This window comes from Nomascus leucogenys, chromosome 3 (assembly GCF_006542625.1).
Source record: "Nomascus leucogenys isolate Asia chromosome 3, Asia_NLE_v1, whole genome shotgun sequence".
Taxonomy (NCBI): Eukaryota; Metazoa; Chordata; class Mammalia; order Primates; family Hylobatidae; genus Nomascus; species Nomascus leucogenys.
Window position 1 is genome coordinate 95,139,702 of NC_044383.1, and position 23,102 is coordinate 95,162,803.

Consider the following 23,102-nt stretch of genomic DNA (forward strand, 5'->3'; position numbering starts at 1 on the left):
TATCCACAAGGAAGCATGTGTGTGTGCACGTGTGTTGGAGTACTTCCGCACGCACGTGTGTGTGTGGCAAGAGTGTCAGTTTCCTAGCTAATCTACTTTGGGTGGAAACTGTCAGTGAGGACTAGGTAAAGGTGGAGAAGAGAAATGTAACCTACCTGTCCGTTGTTCACTGGTCCCTCGAGGAAGAGAGAAAGAAGTATGACAAATGCTAAAATAATACGATATCAGTATCATAAGCTTCACATATTTTTATAAGGGGGAGTATTCTCCACCACAAATTCCACGCCTGGTTTCCCGTTCTCAATGCACTTTGTTTACAGAGTCAGGCTCATGAAGGCTGTGGCATGAATGATCAAGTTGAAGCTCCTATTTTCCCCTTGAAATATGCGCTTGTGCTTAGGAATGCAGCATATCTCTTCCAATTATACCTTGGCGCCAGAGTCCCTTTTCCTGGAAGTACACCTCCAATGTCAAGAGGGTGTGGTGCAGTGGAGATGATGCTGCGTCTGGGTCAAAGACCTGCCTCCCTGCCTAGGAGACCTTGAGCAGTCATTGCCTGGACGTCTTTGACCATAAAATGCAGATGATGATGATGCCTCCCTTGCCTTCTCCCTGGAGTAGCGTGCGAAGCAAAATCCAAACAGGATAACATGTGAAAGCGTTCAGTAAACTGTGAATCACTGCCTTAGTGGAAACTATTCTGGATGCACGTAATAGAAACCCAATCAAGTAAGCAAAAAGGAAGACACTGAGTTGAAAGGAGACTGGGATACCTCTCAGAAACTATGGCAGGAGGTGAGGCTGGATCCAGAACCAGGGTCTGGAGAGCGGGGAATGCAGGCAGCTCACTCCTGTGGCTTCTCGCTGCTTTTCCATCTGTTTTCATCTCTGTCTGTCTCTCCAGAGTGGCTTCCGTTGTTCTGGCTTGCAGGGCCAAGCAGGGATACCGCATGGCTCCTGTGACTACATAGCCTTCATTCAAGCCATGAGCCCAGACATCTACGCCAGGTCCTAATTCAGTTGGTTCAACTGGGCTGGGTGTGGACACGTGTTGTCCAGTGAGTCATGAATATGGATAGGGGTCACATAGAATAAACTTGACCATTCTTTGTCCATCCCTGTGGGTGTGAGCTGGGCAGGTACCAGGAGAAGTGCCTTCTACAAACATTTGGCAACATCTAGTGGTGTGATTACAATAGTCAGCCAAAGAGGAAGATTCAATTTTGAGGACCTCCTTTTCTAGTGTCCCCATCTTTGCTGCCTTCCATGAGTTTGATCATGTGGACTCCATGGAGGTTGGCCACTGCTGGGCAATGCAGCCAAACAAAGTGAGCAAAAGTAGTCTGGAGGGCTCCATGGGTGACTGGGGCTAGGCTGGCCGTGGTGCCCCAGGAGCCCTGAAGCCACCTTGCAGCTCTTCTGAAATGGTGAGTGGGCTGCTGTTCTTCTTGTGCCAAGGTGTCCATGTTGCCTTTCTCACAAAATGTATTGCAAATAAGAGTGGGTACAAGTCATAGAAACCCATTCCAAGCTAGCTTACATAAAAAGGAGACCATTCTGGGGCTGCTTTTCCAGATCCCTCAGTCCTTTCTCTCCTGCTGCCCTTTGAGCCATCCCACTGTTTCCAGCTCTCTGGAGACAGTCATGGTGAGGTCTGCATTGATCTCCCCCCATGAGATGAAGGGGAATATGCTAAACTAGTGGCTGCTGATTTTTCCCCCTTCTTTTTCTGTCATTGTCTGCGGTCTGCAATTACCCATTCCCCTCTTGGCCTTCAGAGCTGTGCGAGGGTGAGCAGGTGTTGAGAGCAAGTTTGTTCTTTTTGAGTCAATTTCATTACATGGAGAGGATCCAACTCTCTCCGTGTAGCTGGCAGCTCCCAAGGCCAGACCACTGGGCAGGGCTCCCAAGAGCAGTGCTAGCCTCTTTGGTGTCACAAAGGGCCGGACCAGGCCTGCTCATCTCTTTCCCCAAGAGCAAGCTGCTTTTTGAGCAGATGTACGAACAATTGGATGCCTCTGATAGACTGCAGTTTTGTAAGGTTGCAATCCTACCAACCTTGCAGAAAAGTGAAAAGAAAAGCTCCAAACTGAGGCCTCTCAATTCTGCCATCTTTCAGACTTTCCTGCGTTCTCACAGGTGGGCCAGCAACTAACCATGGGCCAGTAGGCCTGTCCCCTGCACTATAGAAGATGCTGGTTATGGGATGTATAGGTGGAAGAGTGAAGGGAGCCACACAGAAGACCCAGGCCTTTTCCTTGCCCCGAACTTAACTGGGCAAACACATAGCAGATCCCTGCAGGATTTAAACCTTAAGGATTAGTCCTTAAGAAGCTACAAAGGTAAACAAGTACATGATTACATTCAGGCTAGTTGCTGAATAATAATAGCATCTGTTCCTGGCACCATACTAATCAGTTTACATTTGTCAATTCACACAGCAAATAAGTGACAGAGCCAGGATCTGAACCCAGACAGTCACTACACAAACTTCCACCCACATTATCAGCCTCTCACAATGCAAACAAAACACTGACACAGAATGCGATCGTCTTTGCTCTTGTGTACTTGTGGTAATTTGCATGATTGAAAGATACCATTAGGAAGAAGAAATGTTTTAAATATCTAACCCCTGGAAAAGCAAGATTTAGAGACTAAGAATTTCTTGACCCATCCGAAGCTCAGCAGTCAAGTTTGCAATTCTGCCAACTTCCTGCAAGAGTAAAGCTGGCTGTTCTCACTGCTGTTAATGGAGGAGGACCGTGACCTTGATGTACAGGTGGTGGGAGGGCGGGGCATTATTTAAGCAATGCGATCTGATGGGGGGTGCTGGAAAATGAACAAAAGTGTGAATTATTCCACAGCTGCTCACCCTGACGTTTATTGTGACTTTAAAATCTGAGAACATATGGTAACGGCTGGAAGCATGAAATAGCAGTTGGAAACGTGTAGACTTAAGGAAAAACCAGCCACCCTTATACCTCCCCACTTGGCTTCTCTGTAGAATGCTGTTGTCTTGCTAGCCTTTTTCGCTCCCAAAAATGAAGAAAGCCCAGGAACAAATGTCCCCTTTTCTTCAGCCCATCCCCCCATGCATCTGCAAGAGCTTTTCCCCCTCCTGTGACAGAAGTTAGTGTTTTGATTCTTGGCTATGGTATTTTTATATATTGTGCCCTTCCACAGTTTTTGTTGGATCTTGTTAAATTCCACATCTTTGTTTTACAAGGCTGGATAGAGAGCTGGAAACATTGGGATGACATTTTGTTTGGGAATCCATGGTGGTCCTTGGAAATTCAGGCCAACGGCTGCTTCTGTTGCCAGTTGAGGGAGCCCTGCTGTGTGGCTAGGAGATACCACCACTCCCCGGCCCCCCAGTAATCCCCCTGGTCATCCAGCAAGCCTCACATCTTCCCCTTCCTCTTGAAATCCCTTGGGAGCATCCTGGTGGCAACGACTGCCCCCTTCTCTGTGCCAGGGGCTGACTTCCACTTAGCCTGTATAACTTTCTAGTTTTCTTTTTTTTTTGAGACGGAGTTTCACTCTTGTTGCCTAGGCTGGAGTGCAGTGACATGATCTCGGCTCACCACAACCTCCACCTTCTGGTTTCAAGCGATTCTCCTGTCTCAGCCTCCCAAGCAGCTGAGATTTTAGGCACCTACCACCATGCCCAGCTAATTTTTGTATTTTTTTTTTTTAGTAGAGATGGAGTTTCACCATGTTGGCCAGGCTGGTCTCGAACTCCTGACCTCATTATCCACCTGCCTCGGCCTCCCAAAGTGCTGAGATTACAGGCGTGAGCCACCGCGCCCGGCCCACTTTCTAGTTTTCATGTTTTGTGTTGCTCTCTTCTAATTTGCAAGATTCTGAGGGTTCAGAAGCATGTTTTCTTTATCCATCCCCTGTCTCACTACATTGACAAGTAGTAGCTGGGTACCTCCTCTGTCAATATACACATTCATATTTTTATGCTTGCTGCCAACCACCATGCCTTTGCTCAAGGAATGAATCCACTGCTTTACAGATATTTCCATTTCCCAATGCTCTCCTTTCCTAATCAAGTTGACTTGGGAACTAGGGGCACTCATAGAACAGAAGCCAGTTCACCTCTCTCAGAGTGAGAGAGACCTAGAGGTCAGTTTCATGGGTAAACTGAGGCTCCCTCAGATACCTGCTCTTTCACATAACAAGCTCTCCCAGAAGGACCAGTTCAGACAGCAACTTCTTTTCTAAACACATCTCTTTGGAAAGCCCCATGCAGAGAGTGCCAGCTTCCTACCTGATATCCACCCTCACCTTCTCTCTTAGTTAGAGAGCCCCAGTGTTATCCTGGTTAGCACGTATCCAGTGAAAAGATGAGTTCTCTTGCAGAAGATAAAAGCAGAAGTTGTTGGGTGGGACTTCTAGGAAAGCCTTGTTTGCCATTCCATCCTTCCTGATTCCCGTTGTTTGAAATGTGGATGTGATGGCTGGAGCTGCAACACACATATTGAGGCTATGAAGAAAAGACTAAAAGAATCACAGGCCAGATGTGGTTGTTTATGCCTGTAATCCCAACACTTTGGGAGGCTGAGGCGGGTGGATCATGAGTTCAAGAGATCGAGACCATCCTGGCTAACATAGTGAAACCCCGTCTCTACTAAAAATACAAAAATTAGCTGGGCGTGGTGGCACACCTCTGTATTCCCAGCTACCTGGGAGGCTGAGGCAGGAGAATCACTTGAACTCGGGAGGCGGAGGTTGTAGTGAGCCGAGATTGTGCCACTGCACTCCAGCCTGGTGACAGAGTGAGACGCCGTATCAAAATATAAAAATAAAAAAATTACAGATACCTGTCCCTGATTTTCTCAAGCCACCAAACCAATGCCAGTAATTACCCATGTCTGCATTTCTCATGACATGACAAAAATAACACCTTCATGCATTTACGCCGCTATAGTCAGTTCTCTGTTGCTAGCAACTGAAAGCAATTGCTAATTGATATACTGTGTTAGAGAGAGAGTAGTTCAGTGATTATTCACAGGCTTGAGTAACAGGGAGCTGAGCTCTTATGAAGCCAGTTCTCAGGAGTTCTTCCTTTGCTGACAAGCCCTAGAGCCAATCTTCTCTGAGTTAGGAGATTCTTTTTGGTGTTCCCAAATATAACTTCTTCAGTGAAAGTGAAACACGAAAGCCACCAGGCTCCCTCCCTAGAAGCAGTTTTAGGAAAGCAAGTCATCATCTCTCTTTGACGTGTGGTCACCTGCCAAAGTGTTGCTGATACCAAAGCCCACGAGCGACATGTCCAAGTTCTCCAACATCTGGCAGTTGAGCTGCTACTTGCTTTTTTAAGCACAAAACCAAGCATTCAAGTGTTCCCAATTTAGCCTCGTAAGCATTATGTTGGGCTCGTCTACCTTGGCCCACAGCTGCAAGCAATTCAAAGCTCTCTCTTATACAGATATGTTCAGTTTTCTTTCCCTGCATGCATTCCCTTCATCCCCAACTGTGATGAAGTCACACTGGAAGAATTTTTCTAGAGGCAGCCCCTCTTGTGTCTTACCAAGGTTAGGTGTCCAAAAGGTTTCTCTGGGGCTGAGGTGGAGGTGGGAGTGTCCTCAAAAGGTGGCCCTCTTGAAAAGCCAGTTTCTCTCTGTAGCCAGGCCCTCATTGCAAGCAGCCAGTTTAACTTGTGCCATGAGGGGGTGGTATGGTGTTGGTGGGGAAAGCTAACCCCGCCTTTTTTCTCCTTCACATCTGGGCAGTTTGAGAAGCTGGTTGGTGGGAGGTTGAACTCTGGAGTCAATAAACTCCATTCTCAAAGGCTAAGCATTCCATTTTGTGAGCCCCTTCATCTCTTGCTGATGCTGTGCAGGACCTGAGGGCTCCTAGGCTGCCTGATCCCTCTCTCTGTTTTTCCTCCTGTCATGCCGCAGTTTAGTGCTGCCTTCTGTAGGGAGCCTGTGCAGTCAGGGAATATCGGCACTAAGGGGCTTCAAGCTTGTGTCATCTCACTTTTTTTTTTTTTTTTTTTTTTTTTTGAGACAGAGGCTGGAGAGCAGTGGCGTGATCTCGGCTCACTGCAACCTACAGCTCCCAAGTTTAAGTGATTCTCCTGCCTCAGCCTCCTGAGTAACTGGGACTACAGGTGCCTGCCATCACGCCCAGCTAATTTTTGTATTTTTAGTAGAGACAGGGTTTCACCATGTTGGCCAGGCTGCTCTCAAACTCCTGACCTCAAGTAATCTGCCTGCCTCAGCCTTCCAAAGTGCTGGAATTACAGGTGTGAGCCACCACGCCCGGCCCTGTCTTACCTTCTGGTTCAAAGCATGGGCAAACTGACGTCGACGGCAGGTTGGAGACCTGCCTCAGGTCATATCGCTAGTTAGTGGCCCAGCTTTTAGTCCTGATCCTAAACCAGCATGCCTGTTACAATAATGGATTAGTAATAGATTAAAGCTGATTTTTTTTTTTTTTTTTTTTCCAGACAGAGTCTCTCTCTGTCGCCCAGGCTGGAGTGCAGTGGTGCGTTCTCAGCTCACTGCAAGCTCACCTGCTGGGTTCACGCCATTCTCCTGCCTCAGCCTCCAGAGTAGCTGGGACTACAGGCCCCCGCCACCGTGCCTGGCTAATTTTTTATATTTTTAGTAGAGACAGGGTTTCACCGTATTAGCCAGGATGGTCTCGATCTCCTGACCTCATGACCCGCCCGCCTCGGCCTCCCAAAGTGCTGGGATTACAGGTGTGAGCCACCGTGCCTGGCCGAGCTGATTCTAAAATAGCATTCACTATGTGCAGGACACCATTCTAATGTATATATAAAATCTTCCCATGTTATGCATGAAGAATGTAAGGCAAAGAAAGGTTGAATAACTTGCCCACAGTCTCAGTAAGTGGCAGAGTTGGGATTTGATCCCAGGCAGTCCGGCTCTGTCCTTGACCACTCCACTATGCCGATACACTAATACCCATTCTTTGACTTGTTTACATCAGGTCCAGATGAGAGGTCTCTAATAAAACTCCTTGGTCAGAGGAATACTGGCTTAATATCTTACCCCTGGAAGAGCATTTCCCAAAATATGATAGCAACAGGTGTTGAACAAACTAACCAAAACAAAAATAAATGCTATGGCCAAATAAATTTGCAGTTACATTAAACCAAGTTAAACAGGTTTTATATTACAGAACTTCTCACAGCCTTTAATATGCTAATAGACATTATAAATTCTCTAAAGAGTCTAAAACATTTCCCCAACTTTTGGGACCATAGAAGCCTTTTTGATGCAATGATGTCATGACATATCATGTGCCCTGTGGAAAGCTCAATTGAGAAAAAAGGCAAATTGTGTATTATTATAAAAAGAGTTTTGACCTCAAGAATGTCCTAAGATGGATTTGAGAGCCAGGCATGGTGGTGCACACCTGTAATCCCAACACTTTGGGAGGCTGAGGCAGAAGGATCCCTTGAGCCCAGGAGTTCAACACCAGCCTGGCCAACATAGGAAGACCCCCCCCATCTCTATATTTTTTAAAAAGCTTTTTAAAAAAATGAAAAAAAAAAAAGATGAATTCAAGCACCCCCAGGGTCCCTTGGTCCACACTTTGACAACGGCTGTCTAGAAAATACTATTCAAAATATAAGACTTGAAGCTTATCTTCAAGGAAGGCTAAATACCACATCATACTGCCACATGTGTAGGATGAAGGAGAAAAGCGAATGAAAGAATGTGGATGTGTGTTTTGAAAACAGTCCTGTTTCATTTCACACTCTATGTCCATATAAATAAAAAATAAAAATAATAAAAATCAGTCCCCTATCCTACTAGCTTTTTCTTTTTTCCTTTTTTATTCTCTTTCCTCCTTTTTTTTTTCATTTAAAAATCTCTTGTTGCTCCATAAAGATTTAAGGTAGTTTAATCTTCCAGTGAGTCAATGTTCCTGTTGACAGAGACATATTTAAGTAAAGGGTCATTATTTTAGGGGGACTCCTAACCCGTCACTCTATCCTAAAAATTCCCTATTATCATCCTACAGGTCAACCTAAACTTTCTGTCATTAGTGTTTTGTTTATTGGGGTAAGGCCATGTCTTTCTAGAAAGAGGCCTTGGGTTAAGATATCGTTTCATTATGCGGCTAGGTGTGAATACGCGTGGCTACTGCCACATTGGAATGTGTCTCTCAGATTAGGGCACTCATCCAGGAAGAGACCCCCTAAGGACAGGGACCCAAGATGGGAAAGTACTGCAGTGGGCACTTGCATGCAGCCCTAGAAAGTGAGGTGCCCTGCTAAGAAGTCACTCTTTCCTTTTTAGGGAGATGTCCAAAGATATGTTTTATTTCTTTAACAGGTTTGCTTTTTTTTTTTTTTTGAGACAGAGTCTTGCTCTGTCACCCAGGCTGGAGTGCAGTGGTGTGATCTCCGATCACTGCAACCTCCGCCTCCTAGGTTCAAGCGATTCTCCTGCCTTAGCCTCCCAAGTAGCTGGGACTACAGACGTGCGCCACCACGCCCGGCTAATTTTTTTGTATTAAAGTGGAAATGGGGTTTCACCATGTTGGGCAGTCTGGTCTTAAACTCCTGACTTCAAGCAATCCATCAGCCTCTGCCTCCCAAAGTGCTGGGATTAAGGCATGAGGCACTGCACCTGGCCTCTTTAACAGTCTTATCTAGGGCCTGCCCTTATCCGAGGTCATTTTGTGTTTATATTAGACTGCAGGTCTTTGAACCTGATTTCAAACCTCATGTCAAGGCTAATGCAGCATCTGCAGCCCTGCACCTGAATATGACAACCCAGATCAGGTGGGGAAAATGAAATCTAGTTCAGGCTGGGTGAAGGTCCCCCTTGTTACACTGGCCAGCAGCAAGGTAGACTGGCCTTGGCTCACAAGGCACGTAAACCACACAAGATGCTGCAGTCAACACCACTGAGGCGAGAGAGAGAATTACAGACTGGGGGGGATGCTAAGGGTCCTCTTCCCTGAGAACCCCACTATCTCCCATGCTTCTTTGTTCTGTCTTCACAGGGTTGGGGGCTCCAGCTGTCTGTAATTGGGAAGTGAAGAGGATGTGACCGCCAGGTGATGCTAACCCCGAATCCTTGGTGCCTGTGTTATGCACCATATGCTGAATTTCAGTTCCAGCTGTGTGCTAGGTGAGTCTTTGTGTGTTTGGCTGAATGATCTTTTAAGGCTGGTGTGCCCCTTGTCCACTTAAGTGTTTTCTAAACAACAAAACAGTCTGGGCACAGTGGCTCACATCTGCAATCCCAGCATTTTGGGAAGCCAAGGCAGGTGGATCACCTGAGGTCAGGAGTTTGAGACCAGCCTGGCCAACATGGTAAAACCCCATCTCTACTAAAAATACAAAAATTAGCCAGGTGTGGTGGCAGGTGCCTGTAGTCTCAGCTACTCAGGAGGCTGAGGCAGGAGAATTGCTTAAACTCAGGAGGCGGAGGTTGCAGTGAGCCAAGATCACGCCACTGCACTCCAGCCTGGGCGACAGAACAAGACTCTGTCTCAAAAACAAAAACAAAAAACAAAACAAGCTTATTAGTTGTTTTTGTACATATGTTAGTAACGCATACTAATTATAGAAAATTTAGAAAATACAGATAAGAAAATGGAAAAGTCGTCATAATCCTATCACCCAGAGATAACCACAGGTGACTTTGGATGTAAGTCCCTCCTGCCGGTCCTTCCCGCCTCTAACTCTCACTATATATGCTGCTGATGGGATTCACGTGTGATCCAAGCATTGCACTGCCCCCACCTCTCAGACACTGATCTGCAGCCATGACTGACAGGGGAAGGGGCCAGTTTTTCTGTTGGGCTTCTTGGGCCTGGAGGGTAAAGGGAGAGGCTAACAGGGAGCCTGGCCCTCTCTCTGTCTCAAGGCTGGGTCTGACCTGGCAAAGAGGAACTGGCTCCACAGCTGTGGGCAGAATCCACTGCCGCTCCCACACAGGGAGGACCCGGGGAACCGCAGCCCCACTCTGGTAAGTGAAGGGAGGGAAGCTGTTTATCTTCAATAGTGCGCTGGGGCTGCTATTTTCTCTCCTGGCACCCCTGTCCTGGGGCAGGGTCCTCTGCAGGAGTGGACAGAGATAATGTCCTCTTGGCCACGCGTCCACGTCCTTAGCTCCTCACACCCCCTCCAGCACTGGCCACTGAGGCTGCTTTGCTATTCCTTTGAGATTTCCCAGTTCCAAGTCTATATTTAGTCTTTTCTGCACTAGAACACGCACGGCAGTTAAATATGAAATCTAAGATGTCATCAACCAGCAGCCTAGGATTCCACCTAAAATGCATGCAGAAACGTACTGAGGCCTGGCTGGCTGTGATGAGTCACCTTAGGGCCCCCAGCCACTTGCCACCACTCTTAATTCTTCGCATTAAGCAGGGAGAGCAGCTGGGGAAGCCGGACTCTTCGGAGGCAAACACTGGCCAACTAGGGGATTCTTCTCTGCTGTTTCCACTTCTCCCCAGGCAGCCGCTGCTGGCTTTCTGTTTATTTTGCAATTAGCACTTGAAGGAGACTCTGGGGATATTTTTGCTTGGGGACTGAGAGCTGATATTTCAGAACTTCTTCCCTTCCTTAGAGCACTAGGTTCTGGAAGGAGGGTTTGGAAACAACAGCTCTCAGCGTTCTTTCCAATAATACTCTTGATAATGATCCTTGGCAATTTCATTATCCACAGACACAATCATTCCAATACTCAGCCTCCCGGTTCCTCTCCTTGCTCTTCTCCACCAATCTTGTCCTTTATGGCATCGCGGCCACTCACCCCTATGGCCGTTCCCTTGACTCTGTCGTTACTCCCAGTTGTGCTGTCTGTACCATCTTGTCTTCAAACATCCCACTCTCCTAACACAGTTCCCGTCCCACTCAGTATTCCCTCTCCAGTGATTCTTCAGCTTTCCTGGGACCCACAAATGACGGATCTGCCATCTTTTCACTGTTCCTCACTGCTACCTGCAAGTCCTCCCTGCCCTCTGTACCCACTTAGATGCTGCGATCTGGGGCCCTCATCCCTCCCATCAGTACAGTCAACTCCCTTGACCCCCTCTCTTTTGTTGTACCTGCCTGGCAAGACCAGAGTCCTGGCTGAATCCTACTGTCTGCCCACTGTGTGCACCTGCCTGGGTGTGTGCAGCTGCCTGGTCTCACTCTAAGTTCAGCCTCACTAGCTGCAGGTGGGTCCTGGTGTTTTGCTGGCCCTCCTATTTCATTTCCCTGCACCACTCATTCTCATAATCTCAAAGACAGTGATTTCATATTTTCTCTCCACTCAAACTCACAACACGTCCTCCCCTAGCTTCACCCTCACCTGATGACCTTGCTTCCAAATTCACTGAGATAGTAAAATAACTGGCTACCAAGTTCCCATCATCCCACCCTTGCCTGCACTCCCACCTCCATCTGTGCCTACCCGCTCTGCCTTCCCGCCTTGGACAAGGAATGAATTTCCCAAGCGCCTGTCAGCAATAGTCAGTGTGGGCCTGAATCTTGACTGCATCAGTATCACCTGGGGGATGGTCAGAAAATGCAGCTTGTCCACCCCCAGTCCAGACCTACTGAATCAGAATGTCTGGGGCGGGGCCAGGCGCAGTGGCTCATGCCTGTAATCCCAGCACTTTGGGAGGCTGAGGCAGGTGAATCATTTGAGGCCAGGAGTTAGAGATTAACACGTGAAACCCCATCTCTACTACAAATGCAAAGATTAGCCAGGTGTGGTGGTACGCACCTATAGTCCCATCTGCTTGGGAGGCTGAGGCATGAGAATCGCTTGAATCTGGGAGGCGGAAGTTGCAGTGAGCCAAGATTTTGCCACTGCATTCCAGTCTGGGCAACAGAGCAAGACTCTGTCAAAAAAAAAAAAAAAAAGAATGTCTGAGCTGGGGCCCTAGAATCTGTTTCAGTGGGCTCTCCAAGGCATTCTTATGCATGGCACTGAGCTAGGTCCCTTTCTCTGTCACCTACTCAAGGACATCACTCTAGCAGTTGTCTCTTCTCTACAGGATCATTTCCAATATCATACAAACAAAACCAGAAACAAAACACCTCTCTAGACCCCAAACCTGCCTTAGCTACCAGCCTATTTCTCTACTTCCCTTTTTTCTCTTGAACTCCCTTCAGTCAGCCTTTGGTTTCCACCCTCCTCCAAAAGTGCTCTTGCCAAGGTCATTGTGAGATAAACTGGCTAGATGGTCACCAAACCACTTCCTCTTCCAGGGCACACAACCAAATGAGGTTTCCCAGTTACTTTGCCTCTAAATGAGGCTGTGTGACTAGTTCTTGTCATGGGAACTCCAGTGGGGTCAACGTGCCAGCTTCAGGCTGAAGCACCAGAGCTCAAGTGTGCTTCTATATGGACCACTCCTTCCCTTTCCGAGGGAACCATGGCAGGTGCGCACTGAAGATGGAAAGAGCCTGGTACCCAAATCACAAAGAAGGCCACCTGCCAAATACTTGACTGGCCTGTGAGATGAGTGAGCTAGAAGCTTTTTATTGTACTAAGTTACTGATTCAGGGGTTATTCATTGGAGAAATAAGACTGCCCTAATAAAGTCACCAGGGACCTCCAAATTTCTAAATCCAATAGTCAATTCTTAGTTATTGTCACTTGTGAGAAAATAGCAGCATTTGGCAAAGTTGATCAATGGTTACTTTTTGAGAAACTTTCTTTATATATTCTCTAGGTTGTTTTTTTAAGAAAAATTATTTAACTCACTTTAGTATCCTTTGCTAAGTCCTCTTTGTGTAAGATTGCCCCAGGACTTAGTCCTTGGATCTCTTCTCACTCAGTACTCACTCCTTTGTTAACATCAATCTCATTTTTGGCTTTGAATACCTCCTCTACAGTGATGATTTCCAAGCTTACGTCTCTAGCCTGAACCCAAGACTTGCTTGATCCACAGGCTACTAGACATCTCCCCTTGGTGTCTAATAGCTACCTCAAACTTAATGTATCCCAAACCATACCCAAAACCATATCCTGATGTCTTTCACCCTACTTCACCCATAACCTTCCTCTTCCCAGTAAATGTTAACTCTCTCCTTCCAGTTGCTTCAGTAAAAGAAACTGTGGACTAATCTTTGAGTCTCACTGATTTCCCATATCCTATTATTATTAAATTCTGCAGGTCTCACCCTAACAACATCCAGACTCTCAGCTCATTCTTACGCTGCTGTCGTGGTCTGAGCCACTGCCACCATCTCCTGTTTGGGTTGTCCTGCTCTCCTCCTCACAGTCTCACTGTTCACATTCTTTTCTGCCTTCTTTATAGTCTTAATCGAGCACCCAGCATGAGCTTCATACACAAAAATCAGATTGTCTCACTTTTCTGTATCAACCCTCCCCCTCCGCCAGTATTTTCCCTGATCACTCAATTAAAAGTGCTGAAGATGGCTCGCAGGCTCCCTGTTGCCCCTCTGCCTTCATCTCTCTGGACTCTCCTTGGCTCAATCCATTCCTGTAACACCCTCTTCTTTGCTGTTTGAATCCCGCTCTTGCCTGGAATATGCTGGCCCAGAAAATCACTGCTTGCTCCCTCACTGCCTTCAAACCTTTGGTCAAATTTACCTTAATAGAGGGGCCTTCCCTGATGTCAGCTCGTGCTCTACACTCCCTGTGCCTCTTAGTACTTACCACTACCTAGACAGTTACTTTATTGTCTACTGCCACCAGAATGTAAGGTCGGCAGGGACTTTGTCTTGTTTATTCTGTGTCTCCAGAACATAGAACAGTGTTGGGTGCACACTAGGTGCTCAATAAACATTTGTAGAATGAATGAAAGAACAAACAGCTGAAAGGGCCAGCTACAGCCTCCTTGGCTTAGGTGAAGAAGCAAGTTTTTCCAGTTGCATTTTGCACATGTGCTTCCATTCTGGTGGATCCAGAGTCCATCCTTCCTCTCCTTGTGAATTTTGTCTCAAGGATTTTGTCTGCCTCTTGTGTGACCTCTTTTGGACTGTCCTGGATGATTCACCCATCTTCTCAAAGAATTGGCCTTGCAGATACCTGGTGACATTGTACGTGACTCTCTACCACAGGTTCTTGTTCATGAGGCTCCAGGACTCCGTTTTACACCACGGGGAGGGCTGATCCTCCACCTGCTGAGGTCTGACCAGGGTCACCAAGGGCAGCACCGGGTTCTCCTTTTGCAAAAGTGCAGAAAAGCAATCATGTAACCATCAGAGGAGAGGATGGAGGTGTGGAGGCCTGTCCAGTCATAGGATTCTGGAGGAGGGATGAGCGGGCTGGGCAGGCTGCTGAGGAGGTGCTGCTTCCTGGTGCCCCGTCCTCTCCAGCACTGTCTCTGGGAAAGGTTGTTGGAACCAGAAAACACACAGCCTTGGTTGATGAAAAGCCTGTTTATTCCTAGTACACTGGACACTTTGTTCAGGAATAGTTCATCCATTTGAAAATATTGCCCTTGTAATGGTGCCAAGGTCATTGCCTGCTGGGGTTATCAGCACTGTGTGTGCCAGCTCTGACTGGGTGTTTTAATAGGTGGATCATTTCCCTGCCAGAGGGACTAAAGAACATTGAATGGTTAATTTGTATTCAGTGCTATCCCTGCATGCAGTCTTCATATTAAGTTTTTGCTGGGACTTTAGAAAAAAAAAAGAGAAATGAATAAATAGGTTAGGTTGCAATGAACTGCTTTAAAAAGGAATTTTAAGTGGTACTGACTCATTTTAGAGTTCTCCATACCCATCTGATAATCACAATATACCTACCTTTGCAAAGTACTGGGGAGTTTGCCAACAACAACAAACCCTTGTATTTATTGTCTCCTTTGATGCTCAAATCAATCCTGTAAGGTAGGGTGGTGTGGTCCCCTATTTTAGGTGGGAAAACTGAGGCTCAGGGAAATTAAATGGCTTTTGTCAAACAAGGTCAAAGAATTAACACAGTGGAACCAGCATTGTGACCCAAGTCTCTTAATGCCCAGGTTTGACTGTGTCCATCCCATCTTGGTGAGCCGGGCAGGTGTAGAGGGGGAGGATCTAGCTGGGTTTGGACAGAGATGCTTGAAGTGTCGAAGTGAATGTGAGTGAAGAAGAATTTTGTTACTAGCTATAGCCCTCTGTCAGCCAAAACATGGTAATAAATACAGTTGCTCACCTCGAAAATGGTGTGAAGCCCCTACCTGCTGAGTGGATGATGAGTATCCACTCAAGTGTGGCCAGGCCTCGGGGAGGCAAACATCCCATGCAGCAGCCTGTGGCACTGTGGGAAAATCTCTACTCTGGTTTTTAAGAGATCAGAGTTCTAGTGCCGGCTCCACAGTACACAGGTCCATCATGTGACTTTGAGCAAACAAGGTCTATAATCTGTAAAAACAGATTTGATCACATCTGTTCACCCCCCTGGTACACACAGCCAAGTTTTACTGCAATGTACCAGTGGCTGGAATAAAGAAATAAAAAGCTCGCCCATCAGGTTTGTGAATGCCATGAAGCTACAGTGTAGCTAATAATGACAAATGACAGATAAGTTTTCTTGAAGACCTTGAGACTTGTAGGAACATTTAGATGAAACGTCTAAGGTAAATGCACAGGATTGTATTTAGGTTTAACAAAAATTGCACCAGTGACAGCATTTGTTCTTGATGCACATCTTGTTTACTTGTTGAAAGGATTTGGGAAACGGAATACACAGGTTTGGGCTGGAGAAGATTTAGGAGGTTTAATTGACTCAAGTCTCAATATGAATGGGGATTGACAAAGAAGTTAGCACAACCATGGGCACTCCCAACACAAGTGTAGAATCTAGGACAAGGAACAACATTGGGCTTGCATGCGCGGCCAGGTGAGCACTGGGTTCTGTAAGCATGCGCTTAATAAGGTTATTGACAAACTGGAACTAGCGTAAATGGTTGGGAAATCATGGTCTATGTCAGGGGTTTTAAGGCCTGTAAGGAGAACACTTAATGGGCTGACATGATGGTGGTTTGCACAGAAATAAATGGCGAGGAGGATGAGGAAGTGCATAATCCAGGTGGATATCTGCAGGGCCAAAGCTAATCCAGCAAATGAAACTAAAGGGAGGCAGAGTTTAGCTGTAAAAATGGAAGCAGGAGGCCTTGCCAGGTGGTGAGCTTCTTGTCAGATGTGCAGGCAGTGGCAGCCTGACCACCTTGTGGGGACTGGCGTGGAGGTTCCAGCACCATGTGGGATTGGAGCTAAGGAAGGGCTCTTGACTGACAGCAGCAATCTAGGAAACGGGAGAATGAGTGAGATGAAAAGTGGAAATGCTCCGTAAATGTGAGGCTGTACTGTTAGGCGCTGAGGGGGAAGGCCCTGAGCATTCCCTCAACTCAGACTTTCCGCCATTCCCAGGTAGGGCGAGAAGTGTCTGTCTATACTCACTCACTATCTACAGCCAGTCTCTAAGCGCTGCCCGTCCCTCTGCATATGCCTGCACACAGTCACACAGTTTGCTAAGAAGTGTTTGTTCGTTTGATTTAGACGAGGTATCACTCTGTTGCCCAGGCTGGAGTGTTCCTAAGCAGCTGGGACTACAGGCACGTGCCACCACGCCCAGCTAATTTTTAAATTTTTTTGTAGAGATGGAGTTTCGCCATGTTGTCTAGGCTGGTCTGGGTCTCCTGGGCTCGAGCAGTCCTCCCACCTCAGCCTCCCGAAATGTTGGAATTACAGGCATGAGCCACCGCGCCCAGCCTGCTGAGACTTTTGAATGTGTTCTGTTTCCACTACACAATTGACAACACTGAAGTACCAGAGACTTCCAGGGTGGGGAAGAAATCCAGAGGCTGCTCCTGAAAGGGGTCACCCTTGAGTGTGAGTCTGTTCCAAGTAAATCAAGTGAGCTGGAAGATCGGTGAGCTTGGATTTATTTGGTATCTTTTTTTTTCCTTTTTTAAAGGGAGCTGTAGAATTAAGGGTTGAGGTTTTTCTTTCTTACTCTTTTTAGAGGTTTTTTGGCTACCTAATACATCAGCTGAACTAATCTGCAGAAAATCAATATATCTTTAAAATAGAGCTATTTAGATGCCTGAGTAACAAACTCTATCTCAGTAGAAGCTATTGGCAAAATGAAGCTCACCTCTTAGGCTGACAACACTGTGGAAATGATGCTCAAAGTTTCAGGGGTGGAACCAGATTGGCTTCTGGCCAAGGGTACCTTACTAATGGGCGTATTTGCATTTGGGGAGGAAAAGACCTGTGACAACACAGCCACATGGTTGTTCCTCATAACCCACAGTTGGGTTTCATCTGGACTCCCTCCCCACCCCTAGCGTCTGCCGATGTATCTGTGTCTAAAGCCATAGTTTACTCTTTTTTATCCTCATCCTTCAACCAGCCCTACACCTTATGTGCCTGCTGTCCAGACTTCTCTTAAATCTGTCTGTTCCTTTCCACCCCAACTATCAACTCAGCTGAATAGCCACTAAATGAGGCACTGTGCTAGGCTCTGAATTGCAAAGATCATTAGGGCATTTGGTCTTATTACTTCAGTCCTGGGTTATGCACCTGTGCCAGGAGGTGCAGCTGATTTTCCTGATTACGCTTCCAGACCTGCCACTCCTTCTCATACACACAACTCTTGCTCAGACACTGTCCTGTTCTTCCTGTAAGGTACAGTCAAAACCTGCGTTTTCAGAGGCCTCTGCAGCCTGCACCCATTGTGATTGTGCAGTCTTAGCTCCTTTTGGCCTTGTGGAAGGAGAGTGGATTCTAGAAAGATCCCTGCCCAGCCACTTCCTGCCCACTGTGACCTTGAGCAAAATCTCTGGCTCCAAGTGTTGTATGGCTGTTGGTGAAGGGGTAGCAAGGAAACTTGAGTGGGTTTGTCAGAACTAGGAGCAGTAAGAAAACTTGAAAGAGCCTCCTGTCTTAAGAAGGCACTTGACTGCCTCTGATCAATTCAGGGAGGCTTCAACAGCTCTTAAGAGGATTAGGCCAAAGGACTTCAGTGAAACTTTTGTGCTTTTTTTCCCTAGAGTGGAAACCCTTGACACGTGTTACACACAAAACACTTGGGGTGGAACAAGAGCTTTACAATGATCTGTCTGGAACCCATAATACAATTCAGCATCTCTTTAGAGCTTCAGTCTATCAAACATTTTCAGACTATTTCACTTAACCTTCACAATTATTGAAATGCTTGGGGGGAAAAAAAACTCCACATTTGAGATTTCCATAGCAGAAGCATCACCAGCAGCTTCAACAGCCATTCAAAAAGATATCATCTCCAGGCTTGTTACCTCTTATCCTCCCTCCATTAGATTATAGAACTCTTAGAGAGATTGCCTGGAAAGAGGTAAAGTATGCATAGACATGGTCAGCCCCATTTGCAGCTGAGGAAATGAGACCCAGAGTGGCAAAGTGACTTTTTCAGAATCATAGCAGTAAATGGTAGCATTAGGAAGCTAAGCCTGATCATCCTGTTCTTGTCCTGTTGAGGAGATAGTGAGAGCAAAGGAAAGTGGCAACAATGAAGGAATAAAACCCAGCTCATCCCCCTGTCCCTCATGCCCAACCCTTGCCAAGACTTCAGGTAACAGAAAGAAGAGAACACATGGATGGGCACATGCTAGGCCCGGAAGAGCTGTGCATGTCCTGCAGACCACGAGTGTGGAGCCCATGGCCGTGTGAAGGGGCTGGGGTCCCAGTCCTAGAAGCAGGATCATGGAAGTGGCCTTGGAGGACCTGACGAGCAAGCCTATGATCTTCCAGGTACTTTTAGGTGATGTGGATTTAGACACTGGATGTGGCCGTGAAGCGGAATTTTGCTTTTTTGGTTGTCCGGCATCCATTTAATCACGCCCCAGCTTCCTGCTTGGGAACTTCCACTAACACTGTCAGTCCATGGACTTCTAGAGGAGCTGAATCTACCGCTGGCTCAGGAACAGGAACCTGACCTGGGCCTAAGCTAATGAATCCATCAAATTTACCTTGGCAAAGTGATTGCCTCAGGAATGGGCAGTGACCCAACTAGAGCCAACAGGACTTTTCCCAGGTATCCTGAAACAGACACTCTTTTTCTCCTGGATATGGACCTGAGACGGTATAGTTCTGGGAGTTGCTGACAACCATCTTATGGTCATGAGCTGATTTGAGATTGGCTTCAACAAACAGGAAGTGGAACAGATGGAGATAAATTGGATCCTGGTAAAATTTGTTTGGAATCCTGTATATGTTGATTTTTCTCCTGAATTTTTTCAGTTATATGAACCAATACATTTTGTTTGTTTAACCCAATATGGGTCATGTCTTCTCTCAACTGCAGGTGAATGAATCTTGTTTCATAAAGTAGGATTTTAAACAAACAGTATGCAGAATAAAAGTTTGTCATACAGATTTCTTATCATGGAACTTCTTTTTTATAGAATTGTGGAAAGCTTGCAAAGGGCTTCTGCTTCTGACTATGATGGAGTGACTGGTATCAGATGGCCCTCTTGTCAAGAACAACCATAAAAGCTACACTTCACCCAGCTTTTCGATAGCATGGAGAAATGTCAAGGCAGCTGGGATTGGAAGGAGTAGATAGGATCCCTGACAGAATGAAGTACAGTTCCAATAGAAAAGAAAGCCCAGATTTTGTGGAAAATGACAAGCTAATTTCAAAATTTATATGGAAAGGTAAAAGTCCAAGAATAGCAAAGACTCTCAGGAAAAAGAAAAAACATTTTCTTAACATGACTAAATATGAAAACTTATTATCTGGTTACGGTAACTAAAACAGAATGATATGACCTCAAGTATAGACAAATAGATTATTGGAACAAAATAAAAAATCCAGACCCAGAAATATACAGTCTTTTATTTTCAGCAAAGGTGCCACTGCAATGCAGTGAAGAAAAGATGAGCTTTTCAATAAACAATGTGCTGAGTCAATTGGATATATACTTGAGAAAAAATGAACTTGACCCCTTACACTATACACAAAAATCACTTTCAGATTGATTATAGACCTAAACATGAAAGATAAACAGTAAAGCTTCTCAAAGATAGCATTAAAGAATATCTTCATGGCCTTGTTCATTCTGGTATTTCCTCAAGAGTTTGGTACGTGGTCAGTGTTTGATAATTGTCCATTACATGAATTATGGAGTAGGGGAAATAAAGTGAGAGCAATGGATGGGAGGTTGGTGTGACAGCAGCAAAGGTAGAAGTCATGGGATCAGGGAGAAAGGACACACTTCATCATTCTGCAGTAATTTTTAGCAAAAGATATATAATCCCTCCATCAAGGAAGGTGGAAGCCATGGCAGGTTGGAGGAGCAGGACAGGAAGGCTCTAAGCCAGCCAGGCCCACAGAAAGTCAAACATTTGTACTCTCCTGAGGACTCCAGGCTTTTAGCTTGTGGGACTTCATTCAAAATTTCTGTCCTTGTATTTTGTAGTTGTTTTAAGAATTGGAATAACTATATATTACTAGTTAATAACTTACATATTTCACTTGTTAAATTTTGGTGTTGCTGCTTACAAAGTGCCACAACTGCCCAGGTCTGGTGGCTGATGCCTATAATCTCAACACTTTGGGAGGCTGAGGTAGGAGGATTGCTTGATCCCAAGAGTTTGAGACAAGCCTGGGCAACATTGTGAGACCCTGTCTCTTAAAAAAAAAAAAGTTTTAAAAAAATTAGTCAGGTGTGGTGGTGCATGCCTGTAGTCCCAGCTACTCGGGAGGCTAAGGTGGGAGGATCCCTTAAGCTTCGGAGGTCGAGGCTGTAGTGGGCTGTGGTTACACCACTGCACTCCAGCCTGGGTGACAGAGTGAGACCCTGTCTCAAAAATAAAATAAAAAATAAAACATGTCTGCAAATTCTTTGATGCTTCTGCCATTGAGAGGTAGGTTTATGTATCCTTCCGCTTCAATCTGAGCCTTAGTTATTTGTTGACCCACTTTAGTGACTGGTTGGCCAATGGAATAAGGCAAAAATTATCCTAAATGTCTACAATGTTAGGTTATAAAAAGCAACACTGCTGTAGCTGGTTCTCTTGGGATACTTGCCTTTGCAGCCCCAAGCTGTCATGTAAGAAGTCCAAGGTTGCCAAGCTTTGAGCAAGTTTCAGCTACATTGAAGGCCAGATGAGAGTTTTCTGGATAATGGGCCCAATTGAAATCCCAGCCAACAGATGCCGTCAATTACCAGACACATGAGTAAGGCTGCCTCCAGATGACTCCTGTCCCTCATGACTGAGTTGCTCCCAGCCTCCAAGTCTTGCCAATCAAGACTCTAGACATTATAAAGCCATGGCAAGATGTCCCCACCTTGCCTTTGCCAAATTTCCAACCCACAGAATCTGTGAACGTAATACAATGATTATCTTTTACTGCTAAGTTCTGGAATAGTTTGTTATACACAGCAGCAGATATTTGGACTATCAGTCATGATGTACTTTCATCAGAACACACAGTTTGCAGTAACTGCTGTTATGAAAAAACAGGTGCTTGTGTCTTATGTTTCAAATATACATCTATATAGTATCTAACAGTTTCTATTTACTCTAATAGTCAATAATGTCAATTTCAGTGGCTTCTACAAATTAAAAGCCCGAAATACAATGTCCCTCCACCCAAAACAGATGTGTGAACATGTTGATATTGTGTGGTTTATGTAACATGCTCATGAGACTGAGGGAGGAGTAAATACATAGCACTTTTATACTCAATTCTCGAGTAAGTGTCCTGCATTTTGACTTGGGCTCAGAAGGTGTTTCTCACGGTCTGGTAGGAAGCCTGGTGAGGGAGGCTGTCACTCTAGTTCACCTGAAGGCAGAACAGAAATAACGATGGGGAGCTGGTGTTGGAGGCAGGGAGGAGAACGTCCTGGTAATCTGGTTGGAAGTGGCCAGTCTTTCTGTTTAGATAAAAGAAAAAATTCAAACTAGACTTCAAAGTAAAAATGCCTCATGGGCTATACATAAGACTCCATGTAAAACTATGTGTTATTGAAAGCCTAAAAACAAAGGATTGACAAAATCATACAAAGCAAAGGCAAATAAAAAATAGGGATTGGCACCTCTAAAATCAGACAAGTTTGAATTTAGAGAAGTATTATTAAATTATTAGAAGTTTTAAGCAAGACAAAGCATGATGTTTTGTAATGATAAAAGTGTAAACCACAATGAAACCCTAGCAGTTACAAATAGATAAATAGTAAGTTATAATAGTGATAAATTCATAAGACATAAACTACAGAAATTCAAGAGAAATAGAAAAATACTAATGGTAGAAGATTTTAATTCTTTTACCTGAGACTTTGACAGGTACAAAAAAATAAGAATATTGAAGACTAAAATAATGTAATTTAAAAGATAGACTTTATGAACATATAATTCAAATGCTGTATCAGAATATATCTTCTTTAAAGTACTCATGCAATAATCACAAAATGTTACTCTTAGATTGAAATAATACTTCACTAATTTGCAAAATGGAGAAATAGTGCAGGTAAAATTCTCAGACAGAATTTCCACAAAATGAAAATTAGTTTTTAAATAATTTTAAATCTAAAAACCTTATCATTTAGAGCATTTAAACTCTTCATTAGCTTTTGGATCAAATAGGAAATTTAAAAGTATAGGAAATCTACAAAGTAACAGCAACACATATATAATCAGAATCTATGGGATATTGCTAAATCAATAAACAAGAAAGAAAATAAATGAAGTATCCAGTTCTAGAAGTTTAAAAGAACAATAACACTAAGGCAAACAGATGGAAAGAATACTAACTAAAAAAAAAAATCAATCCAATAACTGATTCTTTAGGGGAAAAATAAAAAACTATATAGATGTTAATCGAATCAAGAAAACAGGGAGAAAGCACAAATATATAAAATTTTAACAAATGAAGTGAAGAAATCATAAAAGGCTACTTTGCTTAACTATATGTAAATAAATGGCTAAATGTATGTTTTTCTAGGAAACATAAATTTCCAAAATTGGTCAGAACAGAAAGCTAAACAGACAAATTAACATGGAGAAATTAAAAAATGTTATTAATAATATTAATAACTAAATAGCAATAGGCTCGTATAGTTTATTAAGCAAATTGTATAAAACTTTTAAGGAACTGGTAATTTCAATGCTATTTAAGATGTTTCAGAACAAAGGAGGAGAATCAAAGGTGTAAATTCTTCTT

General features: G+C 44.8%; 1 long non-coding RNA gene across 1 annotated transcript; it reads left to right on the forward strand.

Annotated features, from left to right (window-relative positions):
- The first annotated feature begins 1,231 nt into the window (after window positions 1-1,231).
- Window positions 1,232-19,485, forward strand: LOC101175765. The gene is made up of 5 exons (XR_001115512.2): window positions 1,232-1,427; window positions 9,001-9,128; window positions 9,870-9,971; window positions 17,950-19,120; window positions 19,339-19,485. It is a non-coding gene; the product is annotated as an uncharacterized LOC101175765 (long non-coding RNA).
- Window positions 19,486-23,102: the final 3,617 nt, after the last annotated feature.